Below are 20,231 nucleotides of genomic sequence, written 5' to 3' on the forward strand. Positions count from 1 at the left end.
ATCTTTAAATTAAATAAAAATAAAGTCAGGGATTTATGTTGCTTAAAAGGTAATCTGGGGTTGGGGATTTAGCTCAGTGGTAGAGCGCTTGCCTAGGAAGCGCAAGGCCCTGGGTTCGGTCCCCAGCTCCAAATAAAAGAACCAAAAAAAAAAAAAAAAAGAAAAAAAAAAGGTAATCTGTAGTTGAGGTGGAAGAAGGGAGGAAAACATATTTTGGTCTACTTGTTTCCTACCAAAAGGAAGTATTTTTATAAATTAAATTACTGGATAATTTATGGGGAGTTTTAAACAGTTGTACATAGGAGGAAGAAATGTGCTTAAGACAAAAACAGATCAAAACTTTAAAATGAAGCTAATTTTGTTAAGCATAGACCACACAGAGAGCTTTAAAGGAGTTTTAACCTTCAGCGTAGATCACTAGGCATTGTAATAATCTGTGAGATTTTGGGAAGGAACATTGCTTCTGTATAGGGTTCTACACAGGGCAGCCTCCACTGGCTGTGCTGAGTCTCTCAACTCAGCCAGCAAGAGTTGTAGGTCAGGTTCGGCTATGTGAGGGTAAGGGGCTCTCCTCGCAGCCTCTAACCGTATCATCCCATCCTGCTTCTGGGAGCGAGAGGAATGCTTTTGTGTCTTTTTGTAAACTTGAGGGCATTACTCTCTAAAGAGGATGTTATGAGTCCAGAGTTTCCCACATTCCGATATACTCACAGCACACACCCATGTAGTGTTCCCAGGTTGACATCTTAATTCCTTGACCAATGCTGTCATTAAGCACCACCCTCTCATCAATTTTCATGAGGAAATACACTCCTAGCCAGAGTGGGTGGCATATGCCCACAATCTCAGCACTCAGCTGATACAGGCAGGAAGGTCAGGAACTGAAGGTCGTCTTCCGATGCAAAGTGGGTTTGAGGGCAGCTTAGGCTGTATGAGTGTCACAAAAACAGAAAACGAAAAAGTCTAGTCTTTCTATTTGAAAGTTTGGTCATGGGACGTGTTACATACACCACAGACTCTACCGTGCTGTAGCCTCTTTCTTCCTTTCTCATGTTTTCCTCACCCCACACCAGGCCCCTACTCAGAGTAACCAGCGCATGATTTTCCTTTCTCCTGCAGTATTTTACCTACCTAGAAATCCTGAACAGCTTCTGTCTCAAATGAGTTCATCAATAAATGTTCCGTATAGAACCACATTACTGTCTCCTAAGCAGATCTGGTTAGCGTATCTCCAACGTGTCATGAACTTAGTATCAAATAGACCATTGCACAGAATCAGGGGCACAGAAAACCCTTTGAACCAGAAAAAAAGCTAGCTGGGCTTCTCCCTCTGATCCTCCAGAGCTTCCTGCTCTCCTCGCTGCCCCCTGTGCACCTGGTCCAGTCTGTTTGCCCTAAAACTAGACTGCCTGAGGCTACTTACCAACAAAGTGAAAGGTAATCTCTGTATGGGCTCTCTGTAACCCTAGCACCCTGGAAACTGGAACAAGAAAATTACAGTGAGTTCAAGGCCAACCTGGGCAACAGAGCGAATTCTGAGCCGGCCAAAGCCACATAGAAAAACTCTTGTCAAAAAGAGAGAGAGAGAGAGAGAGAGAGAGAGAGAGAGAGAGAGAGAGAGGAGAGAGAGAGAGAGAGAGAGAGAGAGAGAGAGAGAGAGAGGAAAGAATAAATTTTAAAAATTTAAAAAGTTATACATCAAATAAGAGGGAAAGGGGGAGGGAAGGGGAGAAGAGAGGAAGAAGCGCATGGTTGGAACATAGGCATCCCAATCCAGCAAAGTCTACTAGAGAACGATAATAGTTTATGTTTCTTAATAAGATTTCTTGAGAAATGAAAAGCAACAGTATCTACCTGGTAGCCTTGGCTCAGGTCTAGCCAGCTATCGCCTAGAGGAAAAAGAAAGATAAATAATCCTGGTCACGTCTTGCAGGATCTGTTCTTCATTATTGTAAGGTACACGTGAATGATTTAAAGGAGGAAGTGTTGTTGTTAGCTCACTGTTGAAGCAATCTCAGTCTGTGGTCATGGGACCCTTTTGCTTCTGGTCCAGTGTGAGGTGAGGCTAAACAGCATGTCAGGGGACCTTGAAGAACAAGGTTGCTCCCCTTGTGGCAGCTATGAGACAGGAACAGACAAGGACAGCACACCCTTCAAAAGCATGGTCCCCGTGGCCTGTTTTCTGCAACCAGGCCCTATCTCTCACCACCTTCCAATAATGGCATCAACTTTAGAAATCTGCTGGTGAATTCACCAATTAAAGAATAGGAACCCTCATAATCCAGTCACTAGTCAAGCTTTACCACAGGAGCCCAAAGAGCATATCATATCTAAATCATTGAAGTTGGCAAGGTTAGGTAGTACTTCCTACCAGGTTGTGGAAACTTTCCTCACCTACTCGGTCTACATTTTTCTTAGCTCTGGTCATCAAATGCAGCAGAAATGGAATGTGTCATATCTGAGCCTCAGCTTCTCAGTCTTCCTAGCCCTACCACAATAAACCACTCCAGATTAGCCTACTGCAGAAGGATGGACACATGGCCCAGGCTCCCACGTCACTGCTGCCTTTAGATAGACAACAACCAGACGTAAGGAAGGCCATCCCAGGCTCCCAGCTGACCATCCAGATGGCTTACAGACTTGTGTATGAAAATACATGGCTGTCATTCTAAACCACTAAGCCTCAGACTGACTTGTTATGCAACATTAGATAACTGGCAAGACACGCAGTGTGTGTGATTATATACAATATGTAGCCAGGCTTGGGGGCTTACACCTCTAATCCCAGCATTGAGGAAATCAAGTCAAGGGGACTGTCATGAGTTCAAGGCCAGTCTGTGTTACATACTGAGCTATATAGAGGTATAGGCTATACAGCAAAAGCCTACAAGAAATTAACTGATTAATTAAAATTTTAAAACCTGGGTAGGATGGAATACTCCTGTAACCCCAGCACTGAAGAAAGAGAGGTAAAAGAATTGTGCATAGTTGCATACACACTGAGAGACCAGCCTGGGCTGCTCGATGCTCTGTGTCAAAGATAGATAGATGATAGATAGATAGATAGATAGATAGATAGATAGATAGATAGATAGATAGGGATAGATAACATTTAGTAACTTTACAAATGTTAGTGCTTACAGAAATAGAGAAGCCAAACCCAGAATAGCTGTATATCCCTTTGAGGAATACTGGACATTAAATGTCATGAAAATTCTGGCTAGTACCAGTTAACTGGTGATTTCCATTAAAATATGATTCCATAATATGGGCTGAAAGTTTGCCCCTGCTAACTGGCAACTTGACTTTTGTAACCAAGTAAGATTGGCCTGGAGAATTCCATCCTTGAGAGCAAACCTAACTGGCTTCCCTTGATCCTGTTTCCAACTCATTCCCTACTCTGTTGGGCAAAGATTGGGAAGGTTGAAGAAAGGTAATTGACTGATGTATCAGACACATCTTGTCCCCCACACAGATCTTCCAAGCTCACCTTTGTTCAGCCAATAGAAGTGAGCATCGTGCACATAGATATCAGTAGTCAACTCACCTTCACTTTTTGTCCAGGGAACGTGTGGTGGTTTGGATGAGAATGGATCCGTAGGCTCATGTGTTTGAAAGCTTGACCCTGAGTTGGTGGAACTCCTTGGGAAGGTTTAGAAGGTGTGGCCTTGTTGGAGAGAGTGTGTCACTGGTGAGAGGTAGGGGGCTTTGATTCTCTCTCTCTCTCTCTCTCTCTCTCTCTCTCTCTCTCTCTCTCTCTCCTATAGCTACTGTAACAGTGTCACGCCTGCTTGCCTGCTACCATGCTCTCCTTCATGATTCATTGACTAATCCTCTGGAACCATGAGCCCCAATGAACTCTTTCTTTTATATGTCACCTTCATCATGGAGTCTTCTCTCTGCAGTAGAAGACTAAGACATACATTTCAATATATTCAGCCTTGAAGGGAGGTAGTTAGTGGATGAGGCCAGGAATGAATAAATGTGAAAAGAACTTTGCACATAGTCTCCAAAGATGCTGGAAGATGCAGTTCAGTTATTCACAAAACATAGTGAATTGACTGGACATTCTCCACCCCACCCTGACACCAACTTCTGTCCTTCTTTCTACTCCTTAGGATCTCTGCCTGTAATAAAATTTTGATTTGTTTAAACAGTACAGAAATATTATGTGGATATGGTTTTTGTTTTAATCCCAGGTATGAGATATAGGGCTGCTTCAGATTGTCCACAGTAACTAACTATGTTTCATTCTCTGGCAGGGATATAATTTTGCCAGCTGAAGATCGTTTATGTTTGAAACTCTGGGGCCTCTTCAGAGGGTATGTAAATGCCAGAGCCCCAAGAAAGGGGGCAGCTGCTGTTCCCTGTGTTGCTGCTCCCCTCTTGCTGCCCCCTTGGTCCTGCTGTTGCTGGCTGCTGGTTGGAGACCTGATGACAAAGATTAAACTTGCCACAAGGAACTCGATACCCCTATCAGCAGGAAGTAGTCTAACAGGTTTGACACCCTCCCCTAATCTTCTTTCTCTTCTACCCAGTGTTGGGGGTTGGAAGGAATAAGGGTGGTGTGCAGGAGGAGTAGGGTGTTAGAGGGGAAGAACCTAATAAAGGAGCCAAAATCAGCGCATAAAGGCTACCTACCCTGAGTCTTCACCTCAGGTCCTGGTTGGTGTATATGGTGCAGGGAGACGTCTAGAACTCACGGGAGAATGATATCCAGGATAACATGGCTATCACTCAGAGAGTCATCCTGCCAACCTAGTAGTCCTCAGGAATGTCTTCTGTGAGGGGAGCCTTCTGGTAAGAGTGCATGAAATGTGGCACAGTCCATCTCCGGGCCCATTCTCAGGGATATATCCACACATCTCTATTCTAAATTTTGTCTCTATTCTAATCTTGCCTTCTGAATCACCAACAAAACCATTAAATGGATACCACTCAAGAATCAGTGTAAGTTCATCCCCCCAGGAAATGTCATTCTGACCGTAAGCGACTGGTTTTCCCTCTGCCTGACACTTGTGGCTGGCAGCCTTGGGCTTTACAGAGACATCAGCCTGACAGCCCTCTGCCTACCCAGTTTTTCTCTCAGCAGGTCACAGATAGGATTTCATGGAGGGTGGCATGAGTTCTCATTAATGACAGAATAGTATTCCACTTTAAAAATTATTTAATCTCTATTTTTTATCTTGGAGATTTTATTTGCTTTTATTTTATGTGTGTGAGTGTTTGCCTATGTGTATGTCTGTGTGCAACATATGTGCCTGGTACCCATAGAGGGCAGAAGAAGACATCAGATCCCTTGGAACTGAAGTTACAGACGTTGTGGGCTGCCGTGTAGGTGCTGGGAACCTAACCTAGGTTTTCTGCAAGAGCAGCCAGTGCTCTTACCTTCTGAGCCATCTCTCCAGCCTCATTTTATTTTATTTTTTATTGGTTTACAAGGTAGTAGATTTTTGCATTCCGTACATAATTTGGTTGACACCTCCCCTTCTCCATCTTCCTGCCTCCATCCCTGCTTATGAACCCAGTCTTTCCCCTTCTGCTTTCCTGTGTGAGCTGAACCTTCTCTACCTCTCTCCCTTAAAGCCCCGCCCCATCGCCCCTTCCCATCTACAGCATTCTATTCTCTTTTCACACTCACTTCATACTAAACTAAACATATGTAAGACTTGGGAGCTGAGGTCACATATGAGAAAACACGAGCCCAGTCACCTCAGGCTAATAAGATAATGATAATAATAATATTAATAATCCAGCTTCTGAATAATCCATTTTCTGAAATTTTCATAGTTATTTTTTCTTTATGGAGGAATGAAATTCCATTTTGTATATGCGACACATTTTTATTTTCCAGTCATAGACTAATGGACACCCAGGGGGATCCCATTTACTTCCAAACAGCTTTCTGTGTTCAGTATCGCTGTTGTCAGAGCACAGCGGTAGTGAAGCCCCTTAAGGAGCAGCACCGGGTCGCCTCAAGGAACTGAAAATCCAGTGAAAGAGCTAACACCATACCAGTGAGCATGAAAATACAGTTATAATTATGATAATGGTACCAAAGGAAAATGCTAAAGGAGGCTAGGATGCGGTGAGTAAAGTACCTGCTATGTAAACCTGACAACTGGAGTCTGAATCCTGGAACCCACGTGAAGGCAGATGAGACCTGACTCTACGAGCTGTCTTCTGACACATACACGTGCACACTCACACACATGCACACTCGCAGGCATACACACATACTAATAACAACAACAATAATTTTAAAAGAAAACAGAGAGATGGCTCAATCACTAAACACTGACTATAGATGGGTATGGTGGCATATGCCTTTAATTACCACACTTGGCAGGCTCTGCCTGATCTACGTCGAGAGTTCAAGGACAACCTGACATAAAGAGACCCTATCTCAAAAACAAATAAAACAACAAAACACTGACTATACTTGCAGAGGACCCAGGTTATGGCAACTCACAAGCGTCTGCAGCCCAGGAGACTCAAGACCCTCTTCTTGCCTCTGCAGGCACCAGGCACACACATGGTGCACGTACGTGCATGCAGGCAGAACACTCATACACAAAAATAAATCTTTTGTTTTGTTTTGTTTTGTTTTAAGGAAAGATGCTGAGGGTGATTTGTGCAAAGCTATCATGAGGAAGCCATATTTAAGTTAAAACTCAGTGTAATTTGTCTGGGTGACAAGTGGGTATAGATGAAGCAGAAGTATCCGTATGTGAGGGTTTCCATGGAGAGCATGTGTCACCAGGAAGAAAGATTATCGCTCTTGCCCGCCAGGAGCTCTGTCAGCCTGATCATTAGATGGGGACAGGAAAGGCTGAGGGAGGCAAAGCTTGTGTGTCCCAGAACTTTGTGTGCGATCATGAAGTACACGTAAGGGGCATGAGAATATAGGGGGGTTAGGGAAGGATTTTCAAAGCCTCACTTGGGTAACCCTGTGGAGGGTGAGCTGCAAAGGGACAACTTGAAGACAGGAAACCCAGTGAAGACAAACCAAGTTGCATGACCACATAACCTCTCTGAGCTCCTCCTGTGAACATATAGGGGAGGGGGAACCTAGAATCTGATTTTGTGACTAATGAGAAAAAATTTTACAAATGTCTAACATTAAGCAAACATTATTTTCATAAATTCCTCATTCCCTTCACCCGTCACATCCATCTCAACACAAAATGCCCCTTCATTCTCCATCTCAAAGACCTCCTGAGTTTCTTTTCTCTTCCCTCATACACGTTTTAACCTTCATAAATGTGAGGGGCTGGGAGTAAGACTCACTCGGTAGAGGGCTTGCCTAACAGGCAGTAAGCGCTGGATGTGTTCCCCAGCACCACATAAACTCAGTATGTGATGCCGCACACCTGTGATCCTGGCACTGGGAAGGAGGAAACAGAAAGATCAGAAGAACAGGGCCATCCTTGGCTATCTGTGACCCTCAAACACACACACGCACGCACACACACATCACACCACACACACACATACCACACACACACACACACACACATCACACCACACACACACATCACACACACACACACATTACACACCACACACACACATTACACACCACACACACACATCACACCACACACACACATTACACACCACACACACACACATCACACCACACACACATTACACACCACACACACACATTACACACCACACACACACATCACACCACACACACACACACCACACCACACACACACATCACACCACACACACACACCACACACACACATCACACCACACACACACACATTACACACCACACACACACACACATCACACCACACACACACACATTACACACCACACACACACACATCACACCACACACACACACCACACACACACACACATCATACCACACACACACACACCACACCACACACACACACACATCACACCACACACACACACACATTACACACACACACATCACACCACACACACACATCACACCACACACACACACCACACCACACACACATCACACCACACACACACACATCACACCACACACACACACATCACACCACACACACACATTACATACCACACACACACACTCACACGCACACACCACAAACGACCTCTCTCTGTCTCTCTCTGTCTCTCTGTCTCTCTGTCTCTCTGTCTCTCTGTCTCTCTGTCTCTCTGTCTCTCTCTCTCTCTCTCTCTCTCTCATCAGGACTGCCTATGAAGTCTGTCTTTCCTTATACCTGCTTCACAGCTTGGCCTCCAAAGTAACAAAACAGAAACCTGACTATACTAATGGCCTACCTGCAGATCTTTACCTGCTAAGGACAGGAAGCAAAGCCCAGCTTGTGGAATGCAATGGTCTCAGTAACTTCCTCGTCCTATCTTTCTTCCTCCTTACCATTCCCCAGCCCCCAGTCTCCCTCACCCTAGCCTTATGCACGACACATTTGGACTCTTCCCCAGACTCTTTCACACGCCATACCCCAGGCCTCTTTGTCAGGTCCCCATGGCCCCACACTGCCCCCTCATCTTTGCCTCACTAAAGGACCCTGCTCATACTGGAAGGAGCCACTTCAGTGTCATCTTTCATGCTGAGCGTTCACATCCTCCTCAAACCGAATCCTTTCCTGGGCCCCACACCGGCGTGTACCTCCTTAAACTACAGCTCTTAACATGTTTATCATAATTATATTGTTTATATTAAAATGATACTCCCATTACTGTGAGCTCCTAAACAGTCGTGACTGCCCTAGGACAACCCACCCTTGGGTCATTAGGGCCCATCACAGTTCTACCATAATTCAAATGATACATGATTTGATGAACTACTGAAGGTACAAATGAACCAAACATAAAAGTCGCACTGCCTTTGCAACTAAGTTGTTGGTCACGGCAGGCCTTGGCCTCTGGGTAGCCTGAGCTTGGGGATTTGCAATCAAACCTGATTCCTTCCTGCTCCAGGGAGTCTGGTGTGAGGGACAGTTAATTTTTCTCTCTCTCTCTCTCCCACACCTCACCTGCTTACACCTGGGCCCCACTTTGGGACCTTAGCCTAATGTCCCTCCAAGTGTGGCACTACAGTGCCATCTGCTGGTCATTGGAATGCCTGCAGGTCAGGCTGGAGAAGGAACTAGGGTGGATTTAGAATCACTGGCTTCATCCTGCCCTTAAACTCCAACTATTGGACTCTGTACCAGGATGTCCACACACACCAAAGGGAGCTCAAAATTAATGGAAGTTTCCTTACTTAGATTTCCCGTTAATCAAAGACTCTGAATCATGTCTCACCAGTCTTCATATTGTTCAGAAAGAAAGATAAGTGGTTCCTGATGATGTAGATGTAAAGGGAATTTTAAAAAATAATGACATTTGCTTAGCATTTAACATTTGTACTGCTGGCATGCTGGGGCCTTTCTTCAACCTTCTAAGAGGCAAAGTTCCCACGCCTAGCCTCTCCTTTGGCTAGTGACCTTAACCCAAGAATTGTCCTCAGGACTTTCAGCACAGAGACGGACACTCAGGACCACTGGCTACACTCAGGAATTTCAGACAATCCTGGGGATGTAACTCAGTAGAATATATTCTGAGATGATCTACAGTGGGGGAGGGATCATAGGGGGCTCACACGGACTTTGATGATAAGCCATTAGAAAAAGGCCTCTACCTCAGACACTCAGTAATCAGAGGCCTGTCCTAAGTCCTCAAAGAGCAGAGCATCTTGTCCAGAATCCTCATTAGCCTGGTGCCCACTTTTAGCGTGATCACCCAGACCTCAGTCTCCTCAAGGACTAGGGACCTCCCAGGGAGCTGCCTCAAGCCTTATGTTGACTTTACACAGTCCCCTCAATGACCAGTTTTCTCCCTCAGTTTCCCTCACAGCCAGGGCTCCTCACTTGCGCCTCTCTGGTTTCCCCCCAGATCTCCATTGACAGAGACCCAGATGCAACATCAGCAAGAATTTCTTCACTGGATCCATGAAAAGAAGCATATGACATAATCAAAGCAGAAACACCCAAATAAAACAGAAGACACCTTTTTAATGAACTTAGTTTTTTGTAGAAAAGCATTGTTGAAACTTTACTGGCCTTGCTTGATGACTTTATTGACTTATTTTATGATTGACACAGTTTTGTTTAAGATAACATAAAGCCAATTATCAATGTTAAGTGTTAAAACTTTCAACAATTTTGACCCATCCTCACCCCCGTATGAACCTGACACCTATCACATGGGATTTTGTGGCTGAAGATCTTTCATTAAGGTCCAGCAAGTGTAATTAGCTAGACAGTCCCTTCAGACCACCCAACTAACTGTTTCCCACTTCCCTCTGATCCCACAGGAAGTTACTTCATCTCCAAGATTCTGACTCCTAAATTGTCCCCAGACCCTTGGTACAAACATAAGACACAGCTGTGTCCAGGCCCCTAGAGGTATAGACTCTACTGACCTAATTGGTATAAACCCAGAGATTGTTTCCCAGAGGGCCAGCACCAGCTACCCCCGCCCAGCCAGCCTGTGTTAACAGGGATTAGCAATGACTCTCCGGAATGCATCTAATCCTGTGACACTAATCCTCCCAGATTAGTCACAGATAAACACACCAGCCTCCACTTTGACCCCAAATCCTCTGAGGCTATAGCACAGGATTGGAAGTAAGTGCGATTTACCAGAGCGATTAGAGCCAGATAGAAAAACAAACCAAGAAAAAAAAAAAACCTGTGTGGACATCCCATTCTCACCCCAAGCCTGAGCCATCATTTTAGTCTATGCTTGGCCTTCCTGCTCTTAACTGAACAGAAGACTCCCACCAAGGAGCTCTTTTAAACATTATTTTGGTCACCAGCTTCCCCAAAGCCTTTTTTTTTTTTCCTTTCATACATATTAGTAAATAGAGCCTCCAGGTTGAGGACCCGGGTCAGAGAAACAAAACCACCCCTTGTTAACCAGAGGTTCAACAGGAGAGCCACTCATTTCATTCATTCATTCATTCATTCATTCATTCATTCATTCATTCATTCATTCATTCATACAGAGTGAATTTACTGAGCCGTACTATACACAGATCCAAGTTAGGTTTGGAGAACAGACAGTGGATGAGATTGAACTTACCTCCCCATGGAAGACACAGGTTTTAGACTATGTGGATTTTTGTTCTCAGTGTGTATACGCCCCTCCTACACATCCCACTGCCCAGTCCTGCACATCACTGCCCCCAGCCTTAACTTGGATGCCAAGGATTCAAACTCAGGTCTTCATGTTTGTACAGCAAGTACTTTTCTCAGTGAGCCTCTACCGCAGCCCATGAAAGCATGGTAATCAATGAAAGCATGGTAATCAATGAAGGCGTGGTTATCAATGGAAGTGATGGTTATCAATGGAGGGCGTGGTTATCAATGGAAGGCGTGGTTATCAATGGAAGGTGTGGTTATCAATGGAGGGCGTGGTTATCAGTGAAAGCATTGTCGATGGAAGGGGCTGGAGAGATGGCTCAGCATTCACAGTGCTACCTGCTCTTCCAGAGGACCCGGGTTTGGTTCCCAGCACACACATGGCAGTTCACAAGTATGTAACTCCAGTTCCAAGGGATCGGATACCCTTTTGCAGTCTCTAAGAGCAGTGCACACATGTGGCACCCAGACATAAAGGCAGGCAAAACACCCATACACGTGGAATATGCACCCATGGGCTGCCTCTGAATGCAGCAGACCTGTGCATTGTATTCTGAATAATGGGTGAAGGCACACATCTGTCAGTGATGTGCATCTGGCCACTCCTTCTGGGAGATTCTGGGAGAACTTAAAGAAAACTAGCACTGTAATAAAATTCCTGTGGGTTCACTTGTTTGCTGTACTCTTGAGTTTCCACACCATCTCACTGTGTAGCTCAGGAAGGCTTCACACTTACCCTGTCCCTCTCTCAGCTGCCTAGTGCTGGGATCATACACGTGCAGCATCACAACTAGATAAATTGGGTTCTTGGGAACATCTCGAAACGGCCACGCAAAAAGGCAAAATAAGCTAATTAAAGAGGCCCAGAAAATAAGACCCAAAATGTCAGGACTGGCATGAGAGAGTTCAGCTATCCAGGCTGAACAGAAGGCAGGCTGGGTTTAAGAAACTTAGCTGCAAGTTGCTGGAGGCTGGGCACGCCAGGGACCCACACAGAGGCCTGCAATAAAGAAGTAAGAGCAAGGGGCACACAGGATTCCTAGGCAAACGGTTTGTCAATCATGCATTTGTGTATCTATTGATCAAAATCCACTGCTGGGCTGGACCCTCAGGGACATAGTGGTCAATTTCTTGAAATGTGATGGAAAAGTAGGTAAACAAGCATACAATGTAGCAGGTTTGTTGCAGTTAAGAATATGCACGAGCTGGGTGTGGTGGCAAAGGCCTTTAACTCCAGCATTCAGGTGGGTGAGGCAGGAGTATCCTCACGAATTCAAGACCAACCTGGTCTGCATAGTGAGTTCCAAGCAAGCCTGGGATACAAAATAAGACCTTGCCTCAAACAAAACATATAGGACTGGTAAGATGGCTCAGTGATTGATTAACTTGAGGGCTTGAGCTCCACCTCCAGAACCAACACACACACAGGACTAACTACTAGAAGTTGTCCTCTGACCTTTATGTGTACACCATGACACATACACACATGTATTCCCTATACCCCCATCCATGTACATATGCTTGAAACCACACACAAATGAATATAATAAAAATACTTTAAAACACACAGAGAGATACGCACACACCGTGAAACTTAGTGGGGTCCCACTATTAAAGTTCTTTGGGTAGCAATTTCACTCTCCCTAATCTGGGAGACAATACGACAGCCTGTACTCAGGAAGTGGTTCTCTGGGGCCGCGTTTCATGCGTAGCCTGCAGGAGTGGGCAGATTGCGAACTCAGCCACGGTCTTGCCAGCTTCAGATTATTGTATCTAGTTGAGATGGTATCGTTATTTTTACCATTGGCTTTGGTTCCTGCAGAAATTCTTCCCCGGTTTAGATAAAATTGGGTTTAGCCTTTGAGATGTGTGTGCATATGGGTGTCATCCATCGTGCGTGGGTGGTAGGAGAAAGCTTAAGAATGGCCTCCGCACATGGCTGTGCACAGCTCAGGGTGAGTCACGAACCTCAGACCAGAAAGGAAGCTGTGTGGGAGGCCAGAGCAGGCAGAGCCTCAGGTGTGAATCGTGACAGCTCAGTCTGGAGGCAGTCAGGTGGCAGGAGGCCTCTCCACTGGGCCTCCCACTAAGATGCCCACATCTACTGGCAGAGGGTCACCAGAGGGCCAGCGCCAGGCCAGGGTCCCCTTACCTCAGCAGGGTGCTGTGATCTGCAGAAGTAAATTGATGAATCATTTCTATTTTCTCTTTTCTCCTGCTTGGAAAAAGGACAAAAACCCTTCAGAAAATGCTATCTGTTCTTATGCCAACGAACATGCAGCTCTTGTTTAACTTTAAGGTATTTATTAAAAGCAATATTTTTTAAGACCTTAAAATGAAATGCCACTTTGAGCTATGTTCTGAAGAATGGAAGAAAGTTTTGCTCACATTCCTTCCTGAGTTATTTAAGTGGGGTGGGGGGTGGGGAGTGAACCAGTTAGGAATAGAGAAGCAAGGGTAGGTAGGCAGTTTTACGTCAGAAAATTCTAGGGTTTAATAAACGGAGAGAGAGACAGAGACAGAGAGACAGAGAGCAGAGACTGGGAATGACTCTAGGCTCGAAGGTAGCTGGGGAAATGAAGGAAATGAATGGAGACCTGGCTGGGCTAAGTCAGGTTCCTTCACCAGCTCCCTGACCTGGCTCTGCTCGTGGTGGCTGACTGCCAGGAGTGCAGTTGTCTCCATTATGGATGGATAAGGTGCAGAGAAACTAAGGAAGGAGTCAGCTTTGGGCCTCAGAAACCCCACTAAATCCTAGAAGACCAGGGGGAGAGGAGAGTGAGTAAGGAATGTCGCACCCTTTAAGTCCGTGTGTTTGAGAATTAGGCCACATGCCATCTCCCCATAAAACCTTTCTGCCTTCTTGGCCCTGGCTGGCCTCTCTCTGGCATTAATTATCAGCTAAGATCATGTTCCTGACTTGCTGCTCGTGAGCCGTGAGCCGTCTGACTTTCTGTGCGTGGCTTGACTATGAGTATTTTGGTAGAATCTTTTAAAGTCAGTTTTGGGGACAGGCTTTGGGGGGCTTGTTTGTTTTATTTTGTTTTTCAAGACAGCATTTCTCTGTGTGCCCTTGGCTATCCTAGAACTCACTATGTAGACCAGGCTAGCTTTGAACTCACAGAGATCCACCTGTCTCTGCCTCTGCCTCTGCCTCTGCCTCTGCCTCTGCCTCTGCCTCTGCCTCTGCCTCTGCCTCTGCCTCTGCCTCTGCCTCTGCCTCTGCCTCTGCCTCTGCCTCTGCCTCTGCCTCTGCCTCTGCCTCCCAAGTGCTGGGATTAAAAATATGTACCACCACACACAACTTGGGGTTTGGGGTTTCTTTTGGTTTTGGTTTGTACATTTTTCTTTGTGAGATAGAGTTTGGAAACATTTTGCCCTTACAGAGTCAGTAGATATTTTATGTTCCTGGCTTTGTTTTATTTATTTGTTTGGGGATTTTGTTTGGTGTATGTTCTCTATCTATCTATCTATCTATCTATCTATCTATCTATCTATCTATCTATCTCTATCATCCATCTATCTCTGGCTCTCTGTTTCTCTCTGTGTGTTTCTCTCTGTTTCTCTCTCTGTGTTTCTCTCTCTCTCTCTCTCTCTCTCTCTCTCTCTCTCTCTCTCTCTCTCTCTCTCTGTGTGTGTGTGTGTGTGTGTGTCTCACCATCACCACTACCACCACATTTATCCATATGGGAAATCCTTGGTGCATAGTACAAGATCAAAGGTTCTTTTTTTCTTTGATGACCAGTGTATACAGAATATATTGTTTCCTAGTCATCCTGATTTATGGTAGGTTGGTTCCTTCCTTCTTTCCTTTCTTCCTTTCTTTCCTTCTCACTTTGTTTATTAATTCATGCACCTCTCCCTTTTTCAGCTGAGAATAGAAGCCAGAGTCTTGCACGTGCTAGGCAACCACTCCGCCACTGAGCAACAGCAACAAACTTATGCTGCATATTAAATCCATATGCATCAGACAGTGAAGGAATGAAGAGAGGATAGACACACAGACACACATACAGAAAGGCTGAAGTCAGGTGGACCATGCACTTTGATGGCATGAGCATTTTATATCGTTGAATCTGGGACACAGGTTTAGCTGACCTTGGTATGGGGTATTTATAGTCATCCGTCTCTGGCTATAAAATCCCACTGAGAGAGGGAAGCATCCGCCAACATTTTCTGCACATGCCGTCAACACCTGCACATGGACCACGGAAGGCTTTGCCATTCCTCTGGGTCTGAAGCACTGGGACCCTTGACATGGCTGTAGACATACTCACAGTCACTCAGGACTCCATCCACTCTCACACTAACAGAATCTGGACTAGGCTGAGACCTGGGTCAGGCTAGATCCTTCCAGAAACTTGATTCCAGCTTCAAAAGACCAGTGAGCCTTGAGGGAAAGATGAGAAACTGGCTCTGTGGTGGTCCATCCCTTTAATCCCAGCACTGATTACATGGAGGCAGGAAGAGCAGGCCTTCAGGGTGTGCCTAGGCTATCTTTAGTTGGAGGTTAACCTGGGCTACATGAGACCCTGTCCAGGGACAGGGGGCAGGGCAGGGAAAAGAAAGACGGAAGACTGGTCACTTCTTAGGAAGTCATGAGCAGGAAAGAGTAGCTGGCCTCCACACCAGGAAACATTTCTGCTTAAGTCCCATTTCTCTTTCAGAATCTTTCTTGCAGTTAATTCTTTAAAATATATATATATATATGCATATACATTCATATAGAATTCTTTAATATATCCTATATATTCAATATATATTGAATTCAATATTACACACACACACACACACACACACACACACACACACACACACACACACATATTAGGCTGGAAACATGGTTCAGCAGTTAAGAGCATTCATTCTACTTTTAAAGGACCAGGATTTGATTTCCAGCCCCACATGGTGGTTCACATGTGTAACCAGTTCCAGAGGTTGTATTAGGCTCTCTGATCTCCACAAGCACCAGGTACATACATGATGCAGACACACATGCATGCAAAAGACTCACACATAAAATTAAAAAATGAGTAAATCTAATTTTTAAAAAATTTATTGTCGAAGAATTGGGGGAAGGATTGAGGGATCCAGAAAGGATAGGGACTCTATAAGAAGACCAACAGAGTCGACTAACTTGAAGCTTTGGGGGCTCCCAGAGACTAAACCACTAACCAAAGAACATGAACTGAACCTAGGCTCCCCCATACAGGACATGCCTTGGTCTTCATGTGGCTCCCCCAACAACTGGAGCAGGGGCTGTCCCTGAATCTGTGGCTTGCCTGTGAATCCCATTCCCCTAACTGGGCTGCCTTGTCTGACCTTGGTGGGGAACAGATGTGTCTAGTCCTGCAGTAACTTGAGGTACCAGGGTGGGTTGATAACCAGGGGGTACCTCTCCCTTCTCAGAGGAGAAGGAAAGGGGGAGGGGGCTGTTTGAGGTGGGACTGGGAGGAGAGTGGGTCTGTGATGGGGATGTGAAGTGAATGAATGAATGAATGAATGAATGAATGAATGATGAATGAATGAATGAATGAATTCGGGTGGTATTTTGGTTTGTGAGCCTAGCCTTTAATGGCTGAGCCATCTCTCCAGAATCCTAACAGTGGGAGCTGGTGTATCTTTGACTCTTCTGCTTGTCCCTAGGACTTCCCCCCTCCTTTTTGGCTGGGTTGTCAAGCCTGGATACTAGAGCTTTCACATTATCTTACTGTGTCTTGCTTTGTCCTGTTTCGCTGTTGTCTTTTGGAGGCCTGCTCTTTCCTTAAAAAGGAAACAAAGAGGGAGTGGTGGATCTGGGAGAAAGTGCACATGTCAGGGAGGAGCTAAGAGGAGTAAATGGAGAGGGGGATGTAGTTGGGATGTATTGTATGAGAAAAGAAGCTATTTTCATTTTTTTAAAATATTTAAAGAATTATTATTTTTATGTGTCTGATTGTTTTGCCTGTGTGTGTATGTATAACATGTAGACCTCCAGGACTCAGAAGGGGCATTGGCTCCCCCGGAACTGAATTTACAGGTGCTTGTAAGCTGCTGTGTGGGTGCTAGGAACTCAACCAAGTTCTCTGCAAGAGCATCAAGTTCTCTAAACCACTGAGCCATTTCTCCAGCCACTGCCACCACCACTGCCACCACAGCCACCACCATACCGCCACATAGATGGAGAGACTGAGGCTTGAAGTGTCTACTTCCCCAATGTCCAGATGACAAAAAGGGCAAAATAAAAGCCAAGGCATGAACATACCACCTTGATCTACTCCTTTGGGGTAGGTCCTTGGGGGATGTTTGCTCTCCTGAAACGTCATACTTCCTGGCTTTATGCCACCACGCCCTCAGCCTAAGTCCCTAAAAGGTGACATTGACTCACCAGAGTTCTTGGACTGACTCGTCCCTGGATCAAAACCTGGAATCTCTTATGCCTTAAACAGTTTGTCTTTTCAAGTTCCCCACCCATTCACCTTTACAACTCAGTGAGTTCATAAACAGTCATCAGGACCTAGAAACTGTTGTGAACATTTACAAGGCCTCGGTACAACTTAGAGCATCGGGATCATAGAGTTCCTGGGAGTTGTATGGGACTTGAATTGTCATCTTTCTGTAGAGTGTGGTGAGGACTCATCCAAGTGGCCACCATCTTTCCCAGTTTCTGTACCCTCATGCTTTAGTTGATTTCCACCCTCTCACCCCAGTGCCATGCCACCATTAGCAAACTAGTCTTTATACCACCATTACTCCAAGTCTGGCCTAGGCATCACTGCTAGGCCTTAGGTTTGCTACCGACATAATAAGTTCAGAGGTTGGTAGCCAAGTGTGGTAGCATGCAACTTTAATCCCAGCAGACAGGGATTCAGAGGCAGCGAAAGGTGGGTCTCTGTGAGTTCAAAGCCAACCTGATCTACCTAGTGAGTTCCAGGACAGCAAGAGCTACATAACAAAGAGACCCTGTCTCATATATATGATAGATAGATAGATAGATAGATAGATAGATAGATAGATAGATAGATAGATGATAGATAATAGACAGACAGATGATAGATAGGAAGGAAGGAAGGAAGGAAGGAAGGAAGGAAGGAAGGAAGGAAGGAAGGAAGGAAGAGGTTCAGAGACTGAGGGTAAATACTAACAAATTTGTATAACAATTTGATAGAATAATAGTATCTGGAGCCAGATATTTCCAGCACTTGGGAGGCTGAGGCAGGAGGATTGCTTTGAGTTCAAGATCAGCCTTACTCACTACATGGTGAGTACTAGGCCAGAACTACATAGCAAGACTCTGTCTCAAATGGAATGGAAAACAGGATCTTGGGATGCAGCTCCTCTGGTTGCTCGACTTGTGTCATTAACTAATGGGTTCTCAGTGCCTTGGAAATTGGATCTGGTGGCACATACCTATAACCCCACCACTCAGGATGTGGAGAAAGGTGGACCAGAATTTCCAGGTCAGAGCTTAGGGGATACAGCTCAGTTGGTAGAATGCATCCCTAGCATGCACAGAGCCCTGGTTTTGATTCCCAGCAACACATAAAACTGAGCAGGGTAGCACATGCATACAGTCCCAACACCCAGATATGAGCCCTGCTACACGTACTCCAACCCAGGGATGAGACTCTGAAGGGAAAAGTTCAAGGTGGCTTCATTCTGAATTTGAGGGAAAACCGGACCACACAAGTCTCTCTCTCAAAGAAAAAAGAGTAATAGGATGATGTCACTCGAGTCTCATAATCAAAATTTCTCTGAATGAATTGTAGGAACCCCAGTCAGATCCCAAAGGAGAAAGAGGTGGTGGTGGGAGAACTGCTGATGTCTGAGGCCAGCCCGCAGCTATACCCTGGGTAATTTGTCAGCCTTGACAAGTGTGTGACAGAGAAGATTTCACAGTAGAGGAGCTGGGGGAAAGGTGCACAGCCATCTCCACTCTGAAAATTCCTGTAAATCTCTGTTCAAACATAGAAAGCTGAGACTAGAGAGATGGCCCAGTGGTTACGAGCACTGGCTGCTCTTCCAGAAGACCTGAGTTCAATTTCCAGCGAGCACATGGTGGCTCACAATTACCTTAATTCCTGTTCTAGGGGCACCAATGCCTCTTCTGCCCTCCTGGAGCACACCAGGCACACATATTGTGCACAGACACACACAAAGGCAAAACACTCAAACACATAAAATTAAAGAGGTTGTTTAAAATAAATAATAGAAAGTATATAAAAATAAAAAGTTTATCTTCAAAGACATATGTCTGTATATATATTATGCCTTTTTCAATTTTATTTTTCTAGCTCTTTTTCTGCATTTTATAAAGATGTCAGTCTGCAATGGATTCAATATGGAAAATCTTTACAGATTGACTTTTAATGTTTTTAGAGAGACTCACCTATTTTATATTATGGGTATGGGCTTATATGTCTGTGCATGCTGTGACCACAAAGGCCAGAAGAAGGAATCAGATTTCCTGGAACTGGAGTTACAGGCCATTTTGAGCCTCCTGACGTGGGTGCTGGGAACTGAATTCAGGTCCTCCGAAAGAACCATATGAGCTTTTAACTTCAAGGCCATGTCTCCGGACCATATGGACATTTTGTTTTAAAAAAAAAAATGGAAGTAGTCTGCCGTCAGAAGTGTCAGAAGCACTGTTCACACACTATGTCTCCAATGGGCTTGTCATAGTACCTCTCATGAATGACCCTCAGTAATGCTCTATGACAACCGCCAGAGAGAGAGGCCAAGGGGAAGTTACATATCGTACTGTTCCACAGCTAAAACCACAGCTACAGGGCTAGCTAGAGAGAAGGGTTGGTGGCTAAAAGTACTTGTTTCTCTTTCAGAGGACCTGGGTCCCAGCACCCACATGGTGGTTCCTAACCATCTATAAGTTCAGTTCCAGAGGATCCAATACATTCTTCTGGCCTCTGTAGGTACCAGGCTCATACATGATGTGGATACATGGAGGCAAAACACTTATACACAAAATAATCTGTAAGCGGGGAGGTAGGGAGCCACAGCTCCGGGCACGTCATTTCTCAAATCTAGGCACATTATAGGACATCTTGCCATGCTCCATACTGT

General features: G+C 45.1%; 1 long non-coding RNA gene across 1 annotated transcript; it reads left to right on the forward strand.

Moving 5' to 3' along the window:
* Window positions 1-3,772: 3,772 nt before the first annotated feature.
* On the forward strand, window positions 3,773-10,165 carry LOC134483765 (uncharacterized). The gene is made up of 2 exons (XR_010060728.1): window positions 3,773-4,498; window positions 9,922-10,165. It is a non-coding gene; the product is annotated as an uncharacterized LOC134483765 (long non-coding RNA).
* The last annotated feature ends 10,066 nt before the right edge of the window (window positions 10,166-20,231 follow it).

This window comes from Rattus norvegicus, chromosome 1 (genome assembly GCF_036323735.1).
Source record: "Rattus norvegicus strain BN/NHsdMcwi chromosome 1, GRCr8, whole genome shotgun sequence".
Lineage (NCBI taxonomy): Eukaryota > Metazoa > Chordata > Mammalia > Rodentia > Muridae > Rattus > Rattus norvegicus.